This window comes from Podarcis liolepis (assembly GCF_965112155.1).
Source record: "Podarcis liolepis genome assembly, chromosome: 6".
NCBI lineage: Eukaryota > Metazoa > Chordata > Lepidosauria > Squamata > Lacertidae > Podarcis > Podarcis liolepis.
In genome coordinates, this window is record NC_139559.1 from 25,888,907 (window position 1) to 25,915,385 (window position 26,479).

General features: G+C 45.6%; 1 protein-coding gene across 2 annotated transcripts in view; it reads right to left on the reverse strand.

Moving 5' to 3' along the window:
• Window positions 1-22,978, reverse strand: part of PPP1R16B (protein phosphatase 1 regulatory subunit 16B) — a 113,652-nt gene extending 90,674 nt beyond the window's left edge. Inside the window, exon 1 of one of the 2 annotated variants that reach the window (XM_083508092.1) lies at window positions 22,570-22,978. The gene's annotated coding sequence lies outside the window, so the exon portion shown is untranslated. The remainder of the gene's footprint in view (window positions 1-22,569) is intronic. The other variant, XM_083508090.1, reaches the window with a different exon arrangement.
• Between the last annotated feature and the right edge of the window lie 3,501 nt (window positions 22,979-26,479).

Sequence of the window (26,479 nt, forward strand, 5' to 3'; positions counted from 1 at the left end):
CCCCGGTGTTGCGCTGATTGGCTTCCCCCTCTACTGGGCTGTTTCTCCCCCTGCTGCTGGGTCCTTCGCCAGCATCATCTGGGAGCCTCCCCTTCGCCTCTCGCTCCGATGTCAGTTCCCTGACAATCTGTAACTTGCAAGTTCCCACACTCGCATGAACCGGGAAACTGGCGGACCTGGTAATAATGCTTTCAGCCAAAAGTGTTATTCAGTGGTGAAGGGCACTGCCAGTTAGCTGGAAACAAAACCTATAGAACCATGACTAATAGGAAATCTCTTACATTAATAATGTGTCTTTCAATTCCATAGCTCCCAATGCTCTTTGGAAGCAATGATTTATAATTAAGAAGAAAGCAGCGTATTGCAGATCAAGAGAGCGGTGCAAGCTGACCAAAAGCCAAGCACTGATTTATGAGATGTGCCTTGAGATGAAGACTAAAGGAAGGCTTCTCAAGTGTACTTTCCTAAATCAAGGAGGAAAGCACCATTCCAGTTTTCCTAAAAGAACAAACCCTGTCAGGGGAAGGTTCCCTTCCCCTTTTACCAGGCATGCAGTTTTGAGAGGGGGAGTTTGCAAATGTTCACAACTAGTTCACATGTTGTTGGAGCAGCTGCAGCCACAGGATTGCTAAAGCTGTGTGGGTGTAGATCTCATTAGTCTGCTGGTTGGGAGGACATTGGGAGCATCACTGTTATTAGCCATGACACTAAATGGAACCTCCAGAAGCAACAGCCCCCAGACAACAGATGCTGGAGGCTGTTGTCTTTATGCCCAGATAGCTAGTCACTGTGGAAAGGAGGACACTGAACTAGATGAAACCTTTGGTCTGAAAGCAGGGGTCTTAAGATTCTGATCACACACAGTTACTGTCCTACTGAGGCCACCGTGCTTCGTCTGACACAGGAATCTTTTCGATATAAGAAAAAGCTGCACATGAATTTGTGAGAGTGATGGGTGATGTGTCTCAGAGCAGTGACTCTAAAATTCAAGCTGTTGTCTTGACACAGAATGCTGCTGCTTTAAAACTCCTTCCAAATAATAAAACTAGCATGTTGTGAAAAATTATCACTTTAATTTTCCTGTTCTAGCACGTAGTCTTAAAAAAAAAAAGGGTGGGCAAAAAGTATATCAGGATTTGCAGTAGATCAGGAAGGATTTCCGACGCTGATTTGTGTAACAACAACAAAATGACTTCCTACCCTCAATTAGACAGATGAAATGAAGAAAACTTTCAGGGACCAGGAATAGATTTTTATGTAGACTGCAAGCGTCCTAGTCCTGTGCTGCCAGCCATGGCAGCGCTCAGTGGAGGGAGAAGCAAGCCAACCAGCTGAGTCTCAGGGGGGTACTTGCCTGGAGGCAAGAGTCCATATGCAAGGTTCAGTCTAGTCTTAAGGTCAGGAGTATCTCAGTTCATGGAGTCGGATGATCCGGAGATCAAGAAAGTTGAGAGTCCAAGGTCACGAGAAGCAAGCAGCAGCAAGGTCTGGCCTGGGACGATTAACGTCGTTTCCAGAAACTGAGGCTGGAAACCCTGCTTAAGAAAGCTGAAGCCAGCTAGTTCCCAGCAGGGGCAAGAAGGCTGATCACCAGCCGGTGGAGTCACTTCACCTTCTGCTCCTTCAGGCTGCTGCTCAGCAGGTGAAGCAAACTCCTGACCCATGACAGCAAGCTCTGTTCACTTCTGGTACTCAAAACAAATCCCTCAGCTCAGAGGCAGCAAGCTCAGTTTGTCTTCTGCACCTGCCTGCTGCTGTTAGATATCAAGGTTCTAGTAAGACATGAAGTAGACACACCCATTAGAAACAGTGGTTGGTATCCAACTAAAAGGACTTTGGGCTGTGCAGATAAATCTGTTATGGGGTTTTCCCCAATGCTTCAAAGCAGATTCATGGAGAGTGTGGAGATGGATGCACAGGGAGATTAGAGGGAAAAGTTGTTCTGTTGCACCAGTGAAAATTCTTGCACTGCTGGATCTATTTAGCTGGATACCTCCCAATCTTCTCTGCCTAACTTTCCCCCCAGTACCAGACAAGAAATGTCAAGCAGGATAATCTGCTTCAAAATTTCAGTGGAGGCTGCGAATAGACATTTAACGATTACTTTTCTTCCCCCACATCAAGCCTTTTCAAGTTCTCCAGCAAAGTCTTTTTGCATGTTCACGTCTCTTCCCTAACCACATTTCTTCCCTGCACTCACTTCCCTCAAAACTTTCACCTAGCCAAAAAGAAAAAGGAAAAAAGTACACTTCTTCCTTGAATCTTGGTTCCTTTTCAGTTGGATCTGCCATCTTCATTTTCCTAAAGGATTGTTGGATGCTCGTTCTCTGCAGCAGCAATGTAACAAATGATTACACAGAAACATCTTGTGCCTTTGGCTTGCTGCTACCAGCACAGATCCAGAGGCAGGGGAACTGGTCCAAAACCAGAAGGCATAACAACTGAAAATGTGTGTGCCAACTTCGCCCTCAGCGGGTTGGATTTCACAGTCCTTGTACGGCCTGCAACTTTCACAAGCACCTTGAAGACTGCAGCGAATGAGAAGCTCCCAAAGCCCCATGTTGTCCTGTTCTGGTCAAGGAGGAGTCCACAGGGCAAAGCAGCTCAGTTGTTGCAGCACCAAGGAGAGCTCCCTAGCGGACAACTTGCTCTCACAGAGGGGTGGAAGTGAATTAAGATTTTAGATTTCTGCCTCCACTCTGCCTCTTCTGTGCTCTTTGGAGAATTGGGATGCATGCACAACATGCATCTGAAGCATATTATTTTCCCCCAAGGAATCCTAGGAACAGTCGTTTGTTAAGGGCATGTGAGGGGTAAACTACTGTTTCCCATGATTCTTTGTGGAAGTCATGTGCTTTAAATATATGGTTTATATACACAGCCCGAGGCTGTAGCCAATGCTAATTCTACCAAGAGTAGACTCATTGGAATTAATACAACATAGCCATGTCTGTTAATTTCAATAGGTCTATTCAGCATAGGACTAGCATTGGATACAATCCTAGGAAGTGTAGTAGGCTGGGCTGGGTGATACCAGCTTTTCAACATCGCAATGTATCACCATCAGCCAAGCATCGTGATATAGCAATACATCGCAATGTTAAAAGTGGAGGGAGGAACAAGCTGCCTTGGGCCCAGCCCCCTAAGTGAAACCGCCTCTCCTTCCTTGGTAGAAGCGGTGGCGGTTTCACCCCAGCTCCTCACAGGCTGGGGTAGATGCAGCTCATTTCTCCAAGTGCCAGCAGCAGAGGGAGATGTGTAAAGGTACAACCATGCTCTGGCCCTCAAACTGGTTCTGGGTGATATATCGATACATCACCCAGGCCTAGTAGTGGGGGACATTTTTCAGCCCGCAAACCATTTTCCCTTGTGGAGAATCTCCCAGAGGCTGCATGCCAGTGGAGCGTAACACCAAGGACAGAAATAAACAGAGCATCTTCGTATATGGCGGTCACACATTCCAGCCACACAGAAGTTTATACACATATACACCCATCCATCCAGAAAACATGAAGAAGCACCACAGTTCAAGAATGCAATCCTGCTAGGCAAAAGCACTAAAGGAGGATGTGAAAGACTGGCAAGGAGTTTAGCTGGGGCTGGGGCATGGCCAAGGGAGTGTTCCAAGGGCCAAGTAAAATGGACTGAAGGGCCACATTTGGCACCTGGGCCTGAGGTTGACCACCCTCACCCAAGTTCAGCCTAGGAGGAAATATGGATCATCCTGCAGTGACAACCATTTCAGGAGCAATAAGAATGTTAGATACCTACTGGATTTGACCAAGAGGTCCTCCATTCCAACATCCTACTTCCAACAGTGGCAATGCAGATGCCTCTGGGAAACCCTGAATCTGGCCATTCTGGCGATAGACTGGTCACATGGCTTCCTTGCCTTCTTCAAAATCTTACACAGCATTTTCCTGATGAATATGAATCACAACCACCATTTCAGAACTTATTTATATTATTTTAAGTCTTATTTATATTAAATGGGGCTGGACCTCTCAGAACTCCACATTTTTAACTGTGCTTCCTTCTTCAATCAGGTGCCCCCTCTCATCTGAGCTTTTACTTTTCTTTTTTAGGGGAGGAAAAAAAACCCCAAATCATTCCATTAGTCATACTCTAAGCAGTGAATTAAATTATCGGTGCTGGTTGACAGCTGACTTGACAACAACTGGCCACTGTCCAAGGTCTGATTTCCCAAAACATAAAGGTATGCCTGCCAAGGACCCTAAATTATGTTATGCGGGTCGTGAGTCTTTTTCTCCCTTTTCTTTTTAATGAGCTCAATGCTTGAGCAAAGCTTCGCAGCAGCAGCAAGCTAGGATAAAAAGATCACGCAGAATATGGATTCTCTAGTGCAAGCACTTAAAGAGACCTTCAGTATAAAAGATAATCAGCACTGGGGAACAAATAAGGATGTTCATCCCTGCAGGAGAGTTATGAATTCGCTTCTTTCCTTGGCACACGGGTAAGGATGTTGCAAGACAGAAAGAGCTCTGTAAATGAGGCGGCTTCTTTCATCTGTGCTCCCATCCATGGCCTGAGTAATTGAGCTGGGCACCGGAATGACACTTAAACCCCAGGAAAAGGAATCCTGCAGCAGCTGCAGCTGCTGCAGCTCTACTTTACAAGGTGCAATAGATCTGGGGAGCAGTAACCCTCCTTGCCTAGGTCCTGGTTTAGTTTCACTCTGCTGCCACCTAAGAGCAGGCAGCATCCTGGCCAGCCTTCCAGGAGATGCTTGCCAGTGCTGAGCAGGGACCAAAGGAGTCAGGCATCAGGGCTGTCACATGTATACTTGCATGCACACAGATATACAGTCTAGGCTCTAGGAAATCTGGAAAACTCCACATTTTCTTTTTGTTTTGAAATGGCTGATCCACAGGTGCAGGTAATTGAGAAACATCAACCAAGCGTTTCAATTCAACTGACGGTTAGGCTTTTAAGCGATTAACAGCTCAGCTAACCAAGAATATCCATTCATTTAAGCCTGATATGCAATGCATGTTGATTTTCGATAATGCATCGGGGTTTTGGAGTGCCAGAGAGAGAAGCTTGGAATGTAAAATGTTACATAATAAAGGTGGAATGTTAAAATAATAAAGGTGTCATTGAGCATGTGCATAGTATTTTCCCTTACCACTATAAACAAATACAATCACCCTACACATGTCCAGGATTCAAGGGAATGGTTTCTAGCCAGTAACCTAGTTAAAAAGGTCAAGCACCTGAACTGCACTTTGAAGCCCAAAAGAAATGCACCCTTATAGGAAGGGGCTCCCTTATTTTTATTTGCAAGTGTCAGCAGTATAGTGCCTGTGGGTGCAATGGTGTCCTTGATGGTCTTCCTCCAGTGCCCACAAAAGCTTCTGACACCACCACACTCACTGTCCCCTTGGTAACAAGGCTGTGAAAGTTATTACCTTTTTCTCCCTTGAAAAGCAGAGAGAACTGAAGGATGAAGTTGGAAGAGTTCCACTCTTCCCCACTTCTTGCTTTCAGCTGAACAGTCTGTGCTTCAAGGCTCAATCTAATTCTACTTGATTCACCGTTTGCCTAGTTCCCTTGGAAAACTTAAGCATGCTCTCTCTCTCTCTCTCTCTCTCTGTCTGTCTGTCTTGGGGCAGAGGTCACCAGAGGTGGCATCAATGACACTTGTTCAATAATCCAAAAGAGAGAGGGAGAGAGAGAGAGAGAGAGAGAGAGAGAGAGAGAGAGAGGCAACCCCTGCTTTATCAGGTTATTCTGTGTCACCTTCCATAGGTCCCAATCTGTGCTTGCATCTCAGTAAGATGGGAAGAAATACATGTTTAGCTCTTAGTCTATGGGTGGGTAAAGACAGGGTGCTTCCAGACAGTTGATCATTTTGCAGGTGGGACTCTATCACATACCAACAAATTCAGGTTGTGCAATTAACAAATTCAGGTTGTGGATTTGTGGCTCTTGTGCCAGAAACTTTTCGCAGAAAGGAAAGTGACAGGAAAATGCACTGGGAAATGTGGGATAACAGCAGCTTGATGCAATGCCAAACAACATCCCTGCAAACACACCAGAATGAATGATCAACGAGCAGCCAACACCCTCTACCTTCCCTGCAAACTTTGTGCAAACAAACCAAGATTTGTGCTGAATAAACAGGTTTTGTAGAAGCGACCTTCTGACTTCTTGCCTCTGTCTACTCCCGATTTAATTCCATTCTAAGTTCAGATGCTGCATTTAATGCTCAATAAACAGGTAGTCAAGAAGCAACAGTGGTTCCCCTGAAAATAAATGTTAAGACAGGCAACCACCAGCAGAATTGTGTGTGCATGCTTGGGCTCATCCCGGGAGCAGATCAAGGCACCTGGTTCTCAACCTGTGGGTCCCCAGATGTTGTTAGACTACAACTCCCATCATCTCTGAGCTCTGGCCTTGCTAGCTAGGGGTGATGGGAGTTGTAGTTCAACAACATCTGGGGACCCACAGGTTGAGAAAGGCTGCTGCAGGCTTTGGCATGAACTGAGAGGTGCTCCCCAGGATCCTACACAGAGCCCCAGAGAGGCCTGAGGAATAAGTGTATCACTGCTACCCCAACAGTATTGCTACCCACCCAAAGCCATTGCTTATGCATTCAGTCCCCACTCGTGAGTTACCTGTCCATTCACACTGCAAAGCTGCCAGTAGATCCCACTTCACTTGACATGCTGCGCTGCCACTAATGCCCACTGTTTCAAGCCTTAGGCTTATGGGAATCAACAGAAACAAATAGAGTACTTGCTTCAGGTGCAAAAACTCTGCCTGGGGGAGAGTGTGGGAAACTTGCTCTTTCCCCTCGATAAATGGAAAGTTATCAGACTGGCTTCACATTCTCCATTTAGCCTCATTAATCCTGAGCTCTGCCAAACTGTTCTAGATGTAAACAGAAAAATAACTACTGAACTCATTTCCGTAATTCCAGGAGAAGGGGCAAGGGGGGGCTGGGATAAATTGCCCAGGATGTTTGCTGCATTGTAACACAAAACCCTTATCTCTGCATACCAAACCTATTCCCCCACTCTGAACTCACCTTTTCAGAGAAGATTAAGAATGAAATAGTCACTTGCTCTAGTTCAACATATCATACATTTTATTAGGCAGGCAGGCAGATCTACACACATTTAAAGCACAAGTCAACACACATTTCAAATGCATGACTTTCCCTGAATAATCCTGGGAACTGTAGCTTTCTCCTCACAGAGCTACAATTCCCAACATCCTTAACTAACCACGGTTCTCAAGACCCAATGGGGGAAAATCAGGTGCTTTGAGTGTGTTTTTAATGTATGGTGTGAATCTGTACTAAGGCTGAAGGTATAACATAGTCTAGGTGAATGTGAAGTTTAAGTACCATGTTTTCCTCCTGTACATTTGCATTTTTAAGAATATGGAAAGGTAAGCACTTATAAAGCACTTATAGATACATGTGTAGCCCCATGTACTTATTTTTTTTAAGTGGAAGGTTGTCTTCCCACCCCTTCTCTCCAATATGTTCCTGCTTGTCAATATCCTTCTTAAATTGTGGTGCCCAGAATTGGACATAGTACTCCAGATGTGGTCTGACCAAGGCAGAACAGAGTGGGACTATGACTTCCCTTGATCAGGACATTATACTTCTGTAGATGCAGCTGTTGACTCATGGTCTACTAAAACCCCAAGATCCTTTTCACATGGACTACTGCCAAGCCAGGTGTCCCCCATCTTATATTTGTGCAAGTGGTTCTTCAGTTAGCAACCAGTGGACCCTGGTATTGCCCACTGGCTGATACCACCTGCTTCACCCAACCTGAAAGCAGCCCATTTGGGATGCATGGGGCTTTGATCTCTGCCACCTCTCCCTCCCCTGTCAAAGCAACCCTCCAGCAAAAAAATAATAATTGCTGACCAAGGTCCCAAGAGACCTGCCCAAATCACCCAGAAAGTGACCAGAACCCTGCTCAAGAGAGCACCTTCAAAATAAAATACTCAGACCAAAAATACATTAAGAAGCCATCAAGAAGCTACAGCGCATGAGAAGGGGAATGAAAGAATGTTTCTGTCATTGAGCAATGCAGAGATTGTGCACAGAACTGAATGGTAGAGATCCATCTGCATGGATGAACAAGCAAGCACATGGAAAGAAGTTGGAACGGCAAGCTGCCTAATTGGAGAAGACAGATTTCGGGTAAGATTGCAATAAGCCTCTTTAAGTTTCCCTAAAGGGTGATCCAGCTGGCAAATCAGTCCCAGGAGGTGTAACTTGACAAAAGTGGTTGGCTACGAGGCAGTTCCTTTCCTATCCTGCGGGCTGCTTCTTTCCTTCAGCTTTCTTTATGCCCCTGTAAGCCTAAGGAGGTAACTAGGTCTATACACCTTGGAAAATTTTCATGATTCTACAACTAAAGAGGAAATGGGAGTTCTCTGTGTGCACATGCGTGCAAACACACTGTATCCACAATGCATTACAAAACAGAAAGGAGGATGAAGAATAGTAAACGAGATGAGTGTGGGGTACCAAAGTTTTGTTGCAGTAGAAGATAGAGGTTACAGGTACGTGTCAAAAGCTTTATGGAAAAGTTGGGTTTATTCTGAATGTGGGATGTGAAAACTCAGACAAGAAGGTCTACATGGGGCATGGCGTTTGTGCATATTTTTTATATGGAAACTTTAGCCACAGTGAATCCTGAGTAGCATTAATTCCCCGCCCCCCGCCCCCAGCAGCAAGGGAAGCCTCAACTGGTGTAAATGAGAGCTTCCCTTGAAAACCAAATAACAGATTGAGAAATATGTTTTTTTCTCAATGGCCATTGCAGGGAATTCCCTACACCCAATGGCTCCAGGTCGCTCAAGCTATTCCAGACCTAGCAAAAGACACACATAGTAACTGCATTCATGAAATTAATGACCTAGCAAAAGACACACATAATAACTGCATTCATGAAATTAATGTCTATTATGGTCCTGAATGTACAATGCTCTCTTGACCACTGAAACAGAGTAGAATAGGCACCTGCACCATTCACTACTCCAAAAAAATCCACTATTTACCGATCAAAGTGTGGTTGTCTAAGGAAAGGGTAGTTCGCATTAGGTTTGAATACAGTGGAGGACTGACTGAGAAATCTTCACTCCATTGACAATGCAACATAGACCCTTTCTCAATATTGCTCACATGGCTTTTGTAAAACAATCAAACACTGATTCACTCTCTCTCCACAGTCCAACAATATCTTGGAACCACAATATGCAGTTATATTATTTTTCCCCAGCAGCAACCAGTTTTCTATACTTGGCCGAAAGAGTAAAATGTGAAGTTTTAGATTTAGGGTGTGTGTTCAGAGCAATTAATGCAGAATTCCATGGCTTACATCCTGTTTTAAAGCCAATAATTTCTAAACCAGGGAAGCAGCGCAGTTTTCAAAAGGAAGCTCAAGAAAAGCCGCAGAATGGCAGAAAGATTAATGGATATGATTAATGAATGAGGAAATTTATTTACTCCACCAAGGCTAGACAGGAGATGATCAAGAGCTTTGTGTGTGTGTATATATAACAACATTTGAGAGAGATGCCTATTAAGAAAGAGTGTGAGAGACAGCTCAAGCTGTTTACACAGATTTACATAAGTAGTAACCAATCGGAACATTTGGGATACTATCAAGTAATACTTTTCCACTCAGACCATGGTGCAGTTAGGTACTTTTACAACCCTGAGCTTAATGGTCTTACAAGACTCCCCCTCTGAAAATGGCAATACATATTTATTCATGTCCTTCAAAATGTGGCAAGAGAGAACTGCTGAGTTTGGGAACCTTTCTGCTCATTCTAATGAATGGGGGCCTGGACTTCTGCCCCCCTCCCCCCAAAATATCTTGCCTTGATTGGACCTTGGACCACTGCCTTCTGTCATCTACTTATTGATTCTGAAATCAAATCAAGACTATTCATTCAAGTTTCTCTCTCTCTCTCTCTCTCTGCTCCTCTAAAGCTGCAATAAATAGGGTGGCCAGGTTTTGGGGTTAGACCAAAATTCTCCACTCTGTTTGCAGGGGGCAAAATGAATAGGTCGGGGGTTAGATTTAACCAAGTACTCTTGTGCAGGGATTATAATTCTTCAATGAAACAATTTGGGTACGTGATGGGGGGGAAATCCTCAGCTCCCCACCCCCTCAATAAGTTAATGCTGAATGTTCTTACTGGAGGAAGGAGGAAGCAGTGACCTAGGAAAGTGTATGTGCCACTCAGAGTGTTGGTTCGCAGGCTAGTGCTAGTCAACGAGCCATTGGCTGTTGCTCTGTTTCCAGCCTACACACCCTGTAAATCTTTATCACTTGCTGTTGCCTTCCTTCCCATGCCCTCCTTCCAACATGTGCAGGTCTCCACACCCTGCAGCAGATCCCGCTGCTGCTGCCACCTTCCTCTCTCTTCCTTCTTGTTTCAACATGCATGCAGGACAGTGTCAAAATGGGGTCATCATTTCTACCCCACTACCCAGATCCAAATAGAACAGCCTCCCGATTAAATCCAGGATAATCAAAAACAGCAAGAACAACCCTCATCTCTCCTCTCTCTTCCTCTATTAAATGGGGAGACTGTTGACCCTTTGTATCTTCCCTAATTCAAGGAGGAGGATATGTAAAATGATGGGACGTGGGTGGTGCTGCAGTGTAAACCAATGAGCCTAGGGCTTGCCGATCGGTAGGTCAGCGGTTTGAATCCTCACGACAGGGTGAGCTCCTGTTGCTTGGTCCCAGTTTCTGCCAACCTAGCAGTTCAAAAGCACGTCAAAGTGCAAGTAGATAAATAGGTACCGCTCCGGCAGGAAAGTAAACGGCGTTTCTGTGTGCTGCTCTGGTTTCGCCAGAAGTGGCTTAGTCATGCTGGCCACATGACCCTTGAAAAACTGTCTGTGGACAAACATCAGCTCACTCGGCCAGTAAGGCGAGATGAGCGCTGCAACCCCAGAGTCGTTCATGACTGCACTTAACTGTCAGGGTCCTTTACCTTTATGTAAAATGATGGGGAAAGCCGTCACCTTTTAAGAAATTGTCCATGTCCTTTTTATGAATATAGACGAGCTATCTTCTGACACAAAGGGGGCTTTTAAAGCTGAAAGGTGAAGTAAATGTGCTTTGGGCCGAAGCTAACATGTTAATATGGTACAAATAGGTTACTGGTCCCTGGCACACTGAGGGGGAGAATTGCTGGTCTGCTGCATCAGATAGTTTGAGAAGCACCGGCTCAAGAGAGCTAGACGCAGTGAGGACCAAGCCCTTTGCTTAACAATAATAAAATAATCTTACTATTAAAACTGGGGTCCAGTGTTGCACTTGAAATTATCCACCCCTTTAACAGGAGGTGAATCTGGGCAGGCTAACTCACCAGTTTTCAAACCATTTAGGGGCAGCTTACGGATCAACCTAAACATGGCTGGCAAACATTTCTTGCTAGCAAAAGTCATTCAAATTCCACACAAAGCTGTATCAAGCACTGAGAGAAGACCCTGCCCAGGTTGCAACCCTTCTTGAGGCAGCATCAAAGAGAGAAAAACTGTCCATTACTTAAGCTTTTTGTGTATTTTTTGTCATGAATGGGGAAAAGGATGTCATTTGGTTTGGCTTTTTGGGGGGCCATTTTATGGCAGTCTATGCTCAGCCCAGTCCCTTTGCAAAGAAATGTCACCACCTCCCCGCAGCCAAGGTCACACCTGACATGGACTAGTATCCTTTCATCCATAAGGAATCACCATGGCATTTGCTCTGCTGCATGTTTGGGAAAGTACAAATTCATTTGTTCAATAGCTTGTCTCCAATTACTGCTTTCCCCGAGGGAGGCGGGATCACAACTGAAGGGTAAAAACCACCAACATCCAGAAGCCCAGGGTGGACACAGTCAATAATAATAATACTAATACTACTACTACTAATAATAATAATTTATTTATACCCCACCCATCTGGCTGGGTTTCCCCAGCCACCCTGGGCGGCTTCCAACAGAATATTAAAATACAATAGTCTATTAAACATTAAAAGCTTCCCTAAACAGGGCCGCCTTCAGATGTCTTCTAAAAGTCTAGTAGTTGTTTTTCTCTTTGACATCTGATGGGAGGGCATTCCACAGAGAAGGTGCCACTACCGAGAAGGCCCTCTGCCTGGTTCCCTGTAACTTGGCTTCTCACAGCAAGGGAACCGCCAGAAGGTCCTCAGCACTGGACCTCAGTGTCCAGGCAGAATGATGGGGGTGGAAATGCTCCTTCAGGTATACTGGACCGAGGCCGCTTAGGGCTTTAAAGGTCAACGCCAACACTTTGAATTGTACTCGGAAACGTACTGGGAGCCAATGTAGGTCTTTCAAGACCGGTGTTATGTGGTTTCAGTGGCCGCCCCAGTCACCAGTCTACTTCCCCTTCTTCAAGGGTTGAGGGACTCCAAATCAGGAACAGGAAGGGAGCACAGAGACAACCCCAGTAGCACTTCCACCAGTGTGCTTTTCCAGCCCAGAGATATGGAACTGTCCTCCTTGGACTCAGCAGACTCCATTGCAGGAGCCCCAGTGAGAACAGAGACTCTCTCACTCCCTCATAACTAGTCAGGGCAGGTGGGGCTAACAACTAGGATGCGGCTGCCGCTGCTATAATAGGGTACCATATCACAGCTCTCTCTCCCCCACCTGCAACTGTTCACATCAGAGCAGCTTAATTAGCATTAGATCCATATCTGCTTGTGTACACGGGGATGTCCATGGATCTTCACCCTATGCAAAGGTATTCATTAGTTGGCTAGAAATTACTTAGGAATGGCTCAAGGGCTCCAGATAGTGTGAAGCTGGTTTGTGAGAAACAACACATCAAACAGTTGCACTTTATAACCAAGTAGGGATACATATGCATTTTGGGTAACTGTGAGCACAGATTGAGAACTCAGCCTTGGAGAGCCAGTGAGTGTGCAGTAAACAGAGTAGGAACACAGCCTTAGCTTGTGTGCTGCTTGCTGAAACAACATTAAAACTCTGTGTTCTCGTTGCATAGCCTGAGCCTCACCACAAAGCCAGACAAAGAGAAGCTTTTGCCCACCTTGCTCTATATTGTCTTTTTTGCTTAAGAAGAAAGATGCAATCACAAAAGCTAAACAGAACTGAAGTCCAACAAGAAAGAGGGAAACTGTGCTCCTTTAAAAAGAAAGGTACAATAATGGATGCGAAGCACAATCCTAAGTTTATTAACTGAGAATAAAGTCCCATTGTGCTCCATGGGGTTTATTCACTCCATAATTATACTGGTGTGCTTAGGGTTGCAGGTTTAGTACTCAGAAGAAAGGCAAACTAAAATAATACCACCATATTGAAGGAAGTTGTACAAAGTTTGCTGGTTCCATAGCACAAATCAACTTGAGAGCCTGAGATAACAGCATTCAAAATCCTGCTCAGCCAGAAAATGCATTGGGGGACCTTGGACCAGCTATTCTCTGACAGCAGGTGTGGGGAACCTGGGGCCCTTTGGATGTTACTGAACTACAACTCCCAGCATCTGGGTCCATGCATGCTGGAACTGATGGAAGTTGTAGTTTTGAAACATCTGCCAGACCAGTGGTTCCCCTACAGCCAAATGTGTCATGGGGCTGGGGGCCATGGCTCCGGGCACACATTTTTGAGGGGGCACAATCAGGCACCCCTCATGGAGCCCTGGCAGCTGAAGAACAGCAGCAGGCAAGTTGGTCTAGTAGTGGGCAGGTGGGTGGAGGAAGCAGACAAGGAGCCTGTTGGAGGCAGGCTCCATTCACCCTCCATGTGGGATCCACACACGCCCTCCCAGCTGCCCAGTCCACCAGGGGGCACAACACGTGCCCCCGGATGCCAGCAAGCCACACTATGCCACTGCCTAGTACAGCCTAACTTACCTCACAGGGGTTTTTGTGTGTGTGTTTTGTAAAGATAAAAAGGGGAGGGGGAACTGAGCCCTTTGGAAGAAAGGTGGGATCATAATGTAATAAATCCATAAAACAATTTGCAGTAAAATCCCATACACCCAAAACAAACCAGGTGATAGAAGCAGGAAGCACCATCATTAAATCAAAAGCCCAGACAAAACTATTGCTTGAGTGCCACCATCTATTGAGTGGATCAAATTGGATCTCAGTGGAAATGGGGCCCAATCAAGTTATGGTGGCACAAAGTGAATTTATAGACAGGCGGCAGTTAGATTTTGATGGAGGCGAGGCCCAGAGAACAATTCAGCAGTGTGTTTTTTTTTTTTAGGTTTTGCTGCTGTACAACCAGAGAGAACCAATGACTGAGAAATGCAATTCTTATTGAAATGTAAATAACAGAGACAGCGTGACCAGCCACACACAGCCGAACACTAGCATATAAGCACTCCATAAACACCAGCATCCAGTCAAAGGAGAGCATGAAACGGCTCTATAGATGGCTGTGCAGTATTAGGCATTAACTAAAACACACTGTTTCTTTCAAATGCAAAAAGCAGGCTAAACATGATGCAGCAGAAAAAGGGGGAGGAGGGGACAAATGCCAAGATAAAGCTGGTACCATGAGCACAACAGAATCCACACGAGGTCAGTTCCCTAATAAAGAAACCTTGTTAGAAATGAGTCAGCTGGATAAAGATTTTTAAGAAGAGCAAGGGACAATGCTGCTCATTTCTATGCCTAGGATTCAGAACAAGCCTCCACATGGGACTAGTGTTAGAAACTGAGATATGAAAGCTAGGAGTTAAATGCCACCTTAAACCTAGGTTGTGGGCGCAACAACAGAATGCCTAGGCATGCTTTTTTTTAATAACAAGAATACAAAGCTGAAAATGAATGAATTGCAGCTAAAATATTACGTTCATTTTTCACCTGGTGTAGTCCTTCCCCTGCCCATCTCTCTAATATTCTTGAGAGGGTCTCTTCTCCAGCCTGAAGAGAGTAGCTGGAAGTGGAGAGGCAGAAATAGGCCCTCCTTTCCTTCCACTCGGCAGTTTTAATCTGAAATCTTAGGCGCAGTACTGCGCCCAGAGCTCAGAAACTGCTTGTGCTAATGAAATTCCCTGTCGCAAAATGCGCCTAGAACAATGGGAGTTCCGAACACTGCATGGGGCTAACTTTCCTTTCCTTTTGACACTCCCATTCCTAAAGAAAACAAAAGGTTTCTCCAGCACTAACAGCAACATTTCGGTTTCACGCAAAACCTGACAATCATCTAATTGCACCACCACACTGAACAGGAGTCCTGACAAAGAGAGCCACACTATAAATCAGCAGAGGAGATAAATTACACATGTTGTCTCTCATCACCATGTAGCTAAGAACATACCACATTGTTTTTTGGTCCATGGGCTGAATATTAATGTAACGGAGAATCTCCAGCCCATGGACCAATTTTGGCCTGCCAAGGAATCTGTGTTGGCCCACGAGGCCATCTCCCACAAGCCTTACCCACCTGACCATCAGCTGACATCACTGGATGACCTCAGCTGATGGGCAGGGAGCAGGGTTTAATCCTGCTGGCTGCAGAAGTCTAGCTTGTTAGCGTGCTGTCTTACATGCCAATTTGGATTCCCTGGCAGGTGAAGATTAGTGAGCAGAGGGTTCAATCCTGCTGGCAAAGCAAGCACCCACATGCAGATAAACTTTTGAGGTGTTCGCAGGATCGCTCACCTTTCAGTCCCTTGATGCCATCAGGATGTCAAATGACTGACAGCTGGGTGACACGACCCTACTTGCATTATGGGGAGATAACAAGCACATGAAGGCCTGTCCTACCACACATTAGCACCTGCCTTGTGATTGTTTAAAAACCTACTTGGCAAAAAAACAACAAAAAAACCTACTTGGCAGGAGAATGGTTCAGCACACTCACCCTAGGGTAGTTTTTGTGGGCTCAGTATGGTTCCCAAATGAACAGAAAATATAATTTGTATTAAAAAGTACAGCCACCAAGAGCAGTAATCGTCATTCTGCAGCAACAAGGTCTGGCTGAGGATGCAGACAGGATGCACTCAATATAATTGTAAAAAGTTTAAAAAGGAAAGTGAGTTCTGTATCCCAAAAGCAGCAAGATGAGATCCTAATGAGGCCAGTTGTTTATTCTTCCAGTAACACCTGAAACCTCTTCAGGTACGTACAAGAGAATCAAAGAATCAGTGCAAACCCTGGAGCACCACGTACTCTTTGAGGCCATCCCCATCCATAGGCAAGCAGTTCTGTTCCAAGCTACCTGCTGCTTCTGGACACTGTTTTCAAAGAAAGCCCTATGAAGGATACATTTCCATAATCAGTGGCCGCTTCGGATGCTGTTGAACAGGCCAACAAGCAAATGCACAAATGATGTGTAATGTCCAAAAGGGAATTCATGCTGGGAAGATGTGGAAGCTTCAGCCATGCATGCAATGTTTCTGTACCAAGAGACCAGAGCATCACTGCCTGCTTTGTGCTAAGGCAGAGAAAAAGCCTTCAGCTGAGCGACTCAGCGATGGGTGCCAAACATTCCACATTTAACTGGAGGGGCCTGCATTTCAAAACAGTGCAGGTCAACAGAAGTACATCACCAAGGTGGCTCCTCCTGACATTTCCCTTGTGTGGGGAATTGGATGAAGACTCTGTGCATTACTTCCCCAAAGCCCTGGGAACTGTACTTTACCCCTTGCATTGCTACAATTCCCAGTTCCTTTAAACTACAGCTCCCAGAACTCCGTTAAACTACAGTTCCCTTAAACTACAGTTCCCAGGATTCTTGGGGAAGGAGAGAAACCATGTACTTTAAATGCATGATGTGTAGGCAGAGTGGACTTTTTAAAGGTTGCAATCCTATTGGCTGTTTAATGCACCTTGTGGATTTTGTTTTACTACATGCATATTTTGTTGCTGAAACCCCACTTTGAGCTTCTTTATCTGGAGGAAAAAATAAAGTGGTACCTCTAGTTGCAGACTTAATCCGTTTCGGGGTGCCGTTTGTACCCCGAAAAGTCAGCAACTAGAGCGCCTCTTCTGCACATGTGTGCAGCACGATCGAGAGCTTCTGCACGTGCACGAAGCACGTAGATTGCTTCTGCGCATGCACAGGTGGCGAACCTAGAAGTAAACACTTCTGGGTTTGCCGCGTTCATAAGCTGAAAGTCTGTAACAAGAGCGGAACGCAACACGAGGTATGACTAATGTGTTTTTAAATAATAATAATAATAATAATAATAATAAATATGCACATTTACCTGAGGCTCACTGAAGTAAGCAGAACTGTCTTCCAAGTATGCATGCAAGGAATTGCACCACACATGACATTTGCAAAAACATATTTTGTGGTTCTAATCACCATCCTAAATACTAACAGTGAGCTCATTATCCAAGTGGGGATTCCTTACATAAGCAAAACATTCACACAACCAAAAGCCTTTGAGTAACCCTGAGGTTTTCAGAATTGAGAAAAAAGAAAAGAAATAATTAGGGGGAGAAACCCAAGGGTGGAAAAAGCACTAACAGTTCAATGAGGACTATCTGAGACAGTGGCGTAGCGTGGGTTGTCAGCACCCGGGGCAAGGCAAATAATTTGCGCCCCCTAACCCATGGATTTGCGCCCCCTAACCCTAATCCCCAGGTTTTGCTCCCGGTGCGGCCGGCCCCCCCTGCACCCCCCACGCTACGCCACTGATCTGAGAAGATTCATTGGCTAGAGGTTGCTGAGCAGTGGCGTAGCGTGGGGGTGCAGGGGGGGCCTGCCGCACCGGGCGCAACATCTGGGGGTTAGGGTTAGGGGGCGCAAATCCACGGGTTAGGGGGCGCAAATTATTTGCCTTGCCCCGGGTGCTGACAACCCACGCTACGCCACTGTTGATGAGTGTCTGTTCAGAAGCAGGGGGTGGAATATTAGTGTGAGAGCGGGGGGTGGGGAGGAGAGAAGGTGCATGGAAGGCAGTGCCCGGAATATGAGCAATCTGCATGCAACATTTGCTGCAGGGTCATCCTTGTCTTCTTGATCGGTTAAGCTGTGAGTGGCTTGAGCAGGGGTCAGCAACCTTTTTCAGCCGGGGGCCGGTCCACCATCCCTCAGACCATGTGGGGGGCCAGACTATATTGGGGGGGGGGGGGTTGAACGAATTCCTATGCCCCACAAATAACCTAGAGATGCATTTTAAATAAAAGGACACATTCTACTCATGTAAAAACACTATGATTCCTGGACCGTTCATGGGTCAGATTTAGGAGATTGGGCCTTAGTTTGGGCCTTAGTTTGCCTACCCATGGTTTTAGAGAGTATTCCCCCCCCCACACACACACACCATTGCAGCTACCAAGAAATGAGCCCTTTGTGCATCTAATGAAAACAGCAAGGGCAGACAGAGGCATAACAACATTTTCCTGGAGGCATCTTCCCATTTCCCAAAGGTAGTTTTAAGGGTGAATTCACAGGCACCTCTCATTCCATGACTGCTGTGACAGATCGGCAGGCCACACAGACATGGCTTTCATAGCAGAGAAACCCAAACTCATTTTGCCAATAGGACAGCTCCTATAGCCAAGGCTGATCGAGAGAGTACTGCTGTAGAGATATTTCAGCACCCTTATGGAAACAGATAGCCATTTCAGTGCTGCAGTTCAGAAGCGATGAGAAATTATTACATTTTTATACTACCCTACTCCCAGGGAGCTTACTGTAGGTGGGCACCCTTGGTTCTCCCTTCTATCCCATTGTATCATCACAACAACCCTGTAGCTTAGGTTGGACTAAAACACAGGGGGAGAGGTTCAAATCTCCACTCCACTGTTGACTCAGTGCATGACTGAGGGCCACTCACAACCATCAGCCCAACCAACCTCGCAGTATTGTTGTAAAGTTACAAGGGAGGGAGGCGAAAGGATACCATATGTGCTACTTTGACCTCCTTAGAGGAAAAGCAAGACATATAAGTAAATAGTAACTACAACAATAAGGTGTTGGAACCTGCCTATGTGACTCAGAACCAAGACCTTTTTATACGTACTGAGAGTGGTTAATATTAATAGTTCCCAATAGTTTGGATGGCTCTCCTCATCACTAGGTTAGGCAATTATTATTTTATTTATAAATGTCCACCTGTGTTTTTAGCATCCTACCTGTGACAAGGCCAGAGAAGATGCAAATTTCATTGTGTTTTATTGAGGAAAATGCTATTCTATACTTTATTATATTACCGTAAGTGCTATATAAATGATGATCATCATTAAATGATTTTTTTTTTTTAATAGTATTGTTCCTAATGCGGCTTAGATGCTGTACTGAGACAACATACATCATCCAAGACATGAAAACTCTCTCTTTCCTCTCCCAAATTAGATTTTTACATTGGCATTTTCGCTTTGAGAGAATCAGTGGAAAACTGCAATAGAGCAATCAATCGCAGATGCTTCGGTATTCCCTACTTTTTAAACACCATTTCATTTTTTAAAAAAATAAAAAGCACTCACATTTTGCTTAACTACAAGATGGTGCCTAGATCGCAGTTAAGGTGGAAGAAAATTCAAAGTGAAGCAAAGTGAAAGCACAAGAATGGCAGAAGGAAAATGGAAAAAAAACACCTCTAAATTGGCTGCCATCCTGCAATAATGGAAACTCTGCAAAGTGATAACACCCAAAGCCAATCGTGCAATGGAATAAACTGCCACCTGTCCCAAAGTAGTACACCAGGATTAACATATACAGCCTTATCCTCCTTCATGTAGGAGGACTGAACTAGATTATCCATTTGGTTGTTTGCAACCTCATCTAACACCAAAATACCTTCAGGAGGTCAAGGGTGCAAGGGAAGGGAGGGCACATAGCCTACTCTCTGAATTGCAACCTCCCCCTCTGCTTCCTGCATCGCAAATTTATCCTTACTTCTGATTCTTGCACCCACTCAGTAGGAATCACTTACATATGGAAACATGCTGGCCAGGGGCGCGGACTTATAAAAAATATTGGGGGGGCCCGGGAAAGCTCATGAATAATAAATAAGCTCATGAATATGCAGATAAAGTGGCGCCGCCTCCTCGTGAACGAATAGGGGAGAGCGTGCTGCGCCTATTAATCAGCTCCGAAGGAAATTGGGTGGAGCTTTTGCTCGGGAGGGAGGGCAGGAGGCATGCAGCCCGACCCTGTGCATTTTGGGCTGGGGGAGGGGCGGCGGTGGCACTCTGCTGGAGGGGCGCCCGAGATTATTGGGGGGGGCGGAGCCCCCCCAAACGAATTTTTGAGGGGGCTCAGGCCCCATGGAGTCGGCGCCTATGATGCTGGCTATCCTGTCCTCATCAACCCAGCTTCACTGATTTACATAAGCAAGGGGGTTATTCAAAATTTCTGGCATGCAGAAACTGCAGATCTAGCTTCGTTTAGCAAAAGTTGCCCATCAAGTCCCGTCCCCCCTAATAAAATTGCTACATCTCCCAAGTGCACCCTCTGCAGTACTCTGCCTGGCCCAAGGGTGTCAAAGCTCATTTTGTCATCACAGCAACTGATGACAGCCATGGTGGCTCTAATGCCTTGGCCTGCCCAGGCCCAGTGTGAATGACATCACAGCAGTTTCAACATCAGCTGTGAATGTGCAAGTGAAATAACGCAAGTTAATCATCACTGTGTGTAGGAGACAGATTTGAGTACATTAACAGGCCCATTCGGTGCTCAGAACAGGCAAACACACTGTACATTAGGATACACTATCAGTGCAGCTCATATTTCCTAATACCACATCTAATTTGGCATTTAATGCAGAAAAGGTATGCCCTTACTGAGAACCTTAGCTTTTTAACCTATTTGAAGAAGTTCCTAACATTCAAGTCTGTTTTTTTAAACAGACTTTTGCAGTTTTAAAGGCAAAAATACCCTCCCACAAAGCAGCTTACAATCATATACAATTCAAAAAGCTGCAGAGGAACGGAATACAGAGCCCTTTTCCAGACCACATATTGGGTTTGTGACAGGTGGTGGTGTTAGAATCACACCTGCTGTCCCTGTCCCCAAATGATGCACATGCAATTGACCTTGGAAATGGATCCTGCAAACAGTCAAACGATATATGCACTGGCATGCTCAGGGATTACATGAACAGAGCCTATGCATGGTATGTTGATAAAGTCAGTTTAAACACGCACAGGTTGGAGCACAGTCTCTGCATGTATATTCACTTTACTTGGCTCATTATCTTAAAAGTGAACATCAGTAAGCAGCTGTGTCAAAGGAGTAGAACCCTTGTATAGCTGACCTGAAGCTAAGAGGTTCCTCCCTGTCTCCACACCACCTATCCCTAAGTTTTAACTCATACATCACCCTTCCTAACATTGCTTTGCTTAGGGGAATGATTTTTTTTTTAAAGAACTGAGCATGTTATTGCAAATGTCACCTTATTCCAAATGAAGACAGCAACTTAGATGAAAGCAGATAAAAATACAATCATACATTCATGAATGTAAAATCCTTTTATAACTTTCAAATTTGATGTTTCAGAAAGGACTAATTCCAAAATCTCGCCCCCCCCCCCCCCGGTCTCCTTTTCCTTCCCCAACTGTTCTGCATCTCTGCCCTGCCTCACCCACACAAGTCCTCCCTCTCTAAGCTCCCATGCAAGCATCCCCCTCATTTGCTAACACAGCGGTGGCATTACGACACCCTCAATCACACTCCCCAACCCGATTTCCCTCCTGTGGATATTTGGAGAAGGCACAGAATGGAAATAGCAAAAGGGTGTCAGGAAATAACTGCTATGCATTCACCAGAGGTATGCAGAAGACCAGGGCAGAATAATGCATGCAATAGGAACAGGAACACACATGGGAGAGAGAAATGTACACTGCACCTGCCCACAGCTTAAGAGATTGAAACATCCATAGCAGAAGGACTCCCTTAAGCCACCAAGGAAACATGAATATGCACACATTATTGCATATATGCAGCCACACTCTAAGGAAGCCAAGGAAGAAAGGCGGAGCCTCAAACGCATTGGAGCTCCGTTATATGAATGCAAAGCTTTAGGAATGCTTTTCTGTTTCTGTATGGATTTGGATCCCGCTAACCATACAATTGCACAGCTGGAAGTTACCCCGAGGGTCATCTAGTCCAACCCACTTCAGTTCTCAGAGCCTCCAATCTATCCCATAAGGTCTGCTTACATGCTGGGCTTCTTTTGAGGCAAGGCTCAAACCTCAAATACACTCCAGTTTGCCCTGCATCAGCCAACACAATGAGGGCAAGAGCACCTCTAACGATGTGCAGAGTGCCACTCCTCCCTTTCTCTCCCCTACAGAAAGAGGGAGAGAGGACCCCCATCCTTTCCTCCTTACACGTGTTGACGGACCGTGTGAACGTCTGCATAAACATGCCCCCACACCTGTAGGGTTTTCCACAGGTGAGAGCCCCGAGGCCATTTCATTAGCCTTTCCTTCTCAACTTCTGAAATAAAACGCTGGAAGTTCTCTTTTTGCGTCCAGCAAAACGCACCGGGGGGGGGGGGGAATAACTCAGGCACAGCCTAGGAGACGATCTCGGACATACGTGTTAGACCTTTCGTCAGGTAATACGCTGGGTCTCCTCTGCATCAAACCCTAACAACAAGAAGAAAAACCAACCCACCTCCTTCCTGGGTGCTTCTGCCGCGGCTGCAGCGGCTCCGAAACAGCGATGGTGGCGCCTAGGTGCGAGACGCGCCCGCGAAGCGACCCGCTGCAAAGAGCCGCTCTGAACCAGCCGCAGCTGCTCCGCCACTCGCTTAACGCGGCTCAGCGGCAAGCAGCCCAGATCCGCCCGAGGCGGCTGCCCAAATCCCCACCGCAGCCGCCGGCCCCAAGCGAAGCAGCGGGACCCTGCAGCCGGCGCTCCGGGGAACTGCTCGCCCCCCAGCAGCCTCGGTGTCCTTTGCGGGCTCAAGAAGCAGCAGGAGGCAGGAGGACTCACCCAAAGGAGGGCGGGCGAAGAGAATGAAAGCCGCCGGATCCGATGGTACAGCCTTTGGGTCCGGTCTTCGCTGGCCCCGCCCAGCTCCGCCCTACGAGGCGGGGCTATGCAAAGTGGAGAGGAGGGAGGTCGTGGACCAGGGATGCTGAGCAGGGAGGAAGGTGATGAGCGGCGAGCGGGAGCGTAAAGGAGGGGAGATGGGAAAGGCGCGGGCACAAACGGGAAAGAGCCAGGCTGCAGGGTTAAAAGGATGCTCCACCAAACCTCGAAATTGTGTTCCCAGAGACGAATCAGATAGTTGGAACACACACACACACACACACACACACACACACACACACACACACATATTCCTGTACCCAATGCAAGCATATACACAGTCCCAAAGTACAGCATTTTTACACTGTAGTGCAGAGATCTTGGAGGGCAAAGTTGTGAGTAGCACGTGCCCCCCTCCCAGGTAAGTCTGCAAGGGATGATTACCCATTTTTATGTATGTATTTATTTGTGTGCTTTCAGTATTCTTTACCCTTTTTACATATTTTCAAGAAACAGGATATAAGCATAAGCACAACATTCTCAAAGCAATTAGTATGCTTAACAAAAGAAATGGCCACAGGGCAGCTATATAAAATATGCATAATAAGCAAAATCTTAATATAATTCTCATAAATGAGCACAATGGGGGGGATAGCCTTTTTCTGGGCTGAGGTCCACATTCACTCTATCCTAAACTCTTAGGAGGCTTGTTGCATGAGTGGGTGTGGCTATCCTACACTCTTACAGGCACACACCCCTGTTAGCTGATCCTAGGTAGATCAGCTGAGGAGGGAGTTTGTAGCCCTGTCTCCCTTTATTGAAGTATTGATCTGATGAAAAGGGTTTGCATTCCTGTCAGAGTGCTGGACTTCCCCCATCCAAGCACCTTGTGTATTTATTCCTGCTGCTGTTGGCAAAATTTGGGGGGAGCGATCAGGCCCCCAAACTGTGCATAAGCCGCCTCTGAGATGTAGGTGTCAGTCTGCTCAGCTTTTGCATGTGAAATAGGCTGGTCCATCTTGTATTTAGCCTCAGGTGGCAAAATGTCTGGGGCCTGTTTTGAAAATAAGGCTGCTCTTCTAAATATGCATCATACTTGAAAGTTAACATCAAAATCATTAAGGCTTAATTCTGTTTAAGACATATATGTAGGACAAAGTTCGCCTTCCCCGATGCACTTTTCTTTTTTACAAGGGCTAAATTCTGATTAAAGAAAAGAAAACCCTTTCCAACTACTCTGTTTTGGTTTGAGGCTTGGCAACAGTGCTGGTTTAAATGCAAGCATTCCAGTTTAAGTGGTTTGTGGGTTTCAGCCATAGCAATTACTGTTGTCATACAATCCAGGAAAGAAAACCAAAGAAATAAGCCCAGTTGGACTCAGACGGCAATCTTATGCACACTTGCAGTGAAATCTGAGTTGTAAGCGTGTGGGAGAGGGGATGAACATGGCTCCCATTAACGTCGTATCAAGCCAGAACTTCTTATAGTCCAGAGGCCCTTCCAATGGAGATCAGTATGAAATTTCTGCAACGCTGGATTTGTTCTAGTGGTCACAGAAGCCTTCCTCAGCTTGGTCCTCTTCAGATATCTTGGATTGCAATTCCTACGAGTATGTCTGTACTACTTGGGGCTGATGGGATTTGTAATCCAAAACATTTGGAGGGCACCAGGTTGGGGAAAGCTGGGCTAAGGGGATGAGTAACTTGTAGTTGTACTCAAGGTTAAGAGTAAAACTTGAACAGGTGCTGCATTAACACTGCTTTGTACTTCTAGGTTGCTGAACAATCTCAAGGCGCTCAGTATAAGTTAATGAATCAACGAACCAAATAAGTTGTTTGAGACAGTGTCTTCTCAAAAGCTAGAAGTCTTTGTTTGAAAGAATTTAGCTTTAACTACTAGACTGGTCTGCCAATGTTTAATCAATGCCCGGATTTGCTGTGAAAAGATGTACGGTTTTCTCCCTACAATGCCTTTGGGAGTTCATTAGTGTAATTAGGGGTCAGAGCATTAAGCACAACTGACAGAAGTGTGGATTAAAGTAGTGGGTCTAGTAAGGTAAACTCAAATCCACTGGCTATTTATTTGAGATCTACCATATACTGTAGGCTTACAGGAACAGCTGTGAGCCCTTTGATAAAGGAGCGAGGGTTGATTTTCCCTTGGGTGGTCCACAACATGTTACAAAGAGCAGGTATGCCAAGTCCTTACCCCAAGGGCCTTACAACATAGAATAGACACAGGAAAGCAACATTAGAAGGGTGAAATGGAAGCATGAGTAGGCAGGGGAAGAACATGTGATTATTCCAATGACACAGACTTTTGTTAGTTTCAATAAGGTATAGGACAGGTGTGGGCAACCTCTGATCCTCCAGATGTTGCTGAACTACAACCCTCATTGACCTTGCTTGCTGGGGCTGATGGGCATTTTGGTTCAGCAACATCTGGAGGACCAAAAGTTCCCTAGACCTGTTATAAGGATTAGTAGGGAGAATGAAGGAGCAGCAAACCCAGAGGGAACAGGAGAAGGGCAGCAGCAGATTGAGGATAAGGACAATGGATAGGAGATTAGCAGACAGAGGGCAAGTGGGTACCCCCATGTCTAAAATACATTTCTGGATGAGAATGAGGCGTTTAAGCAGGCAGGGTTTGTGCAAACTGGTAGTCTCAAGGACAGGCTACAGAGCAGGCATCTTGGCAAATATGTCACACCCAAGCAGCCCAGATCCACCTAGGCACATCTATCAGCTTTTACATGTCAAGGCGATTTACAAACAGCATAAAAACAGCTAATGGTTGTTAAAAAGTAACTAAAGATAAGCTTTAAAATAATACAAAAACATCTAAGGCTGAGAACTTTTCATCCAGCTGTTCTTCAGGGTCCTCTAGCAGTTGCTGAATATTGATACTCTGGAAACCTTTCATAGAATCATAGAATCATAGAATCATAGAATCATAGAATCATAGAATCATAGAATCATAGAGTTGGAAGAGACCACAAGGGCCATCGAGTCCAACCCCCTGCCAAGCAGGAAACACCATCAGAGCACTCCTGACATATGGTTGTCAAGCCTCTGCTTAAAGACCTCCAAAGTAGGAGACTCCACCACACTCCTGGGCAGCAAATTCCACTGTCGAACAGCTCTTACTGTCAGGAAGTTCTTCCTAATGTTTAGGTGGAATCTTCTTTCTTGTAGTTTGGATCCATTGCTCCGTGTCCGCTTCTCCGGAGCAGCAGAAAACAACCTTTCTCCCTCCTCTATGTGACATCCTTTTATATATTTGAACATGGCTATCATATCACCCCTTAACCTCCTCTTCTCCAGGCTAAACATGCCCAGCTCCCTTAGCCGTTCCTCATAAGGCATCGTTTCCAGGCCCTTGACCATTTTGGTTGCCCTCCTCTGGACACGTTCCCTCAGCTACATTCTGCTTGTCCCCCAATTTTCTAAATATTCATGGCCTGAATCTACGACATCACTTTTTTCCTCTGAAGTAGAATGTATCAAAAGCCACAATATGACATGAGGCTTTGGGGGACTTGCATGCTACC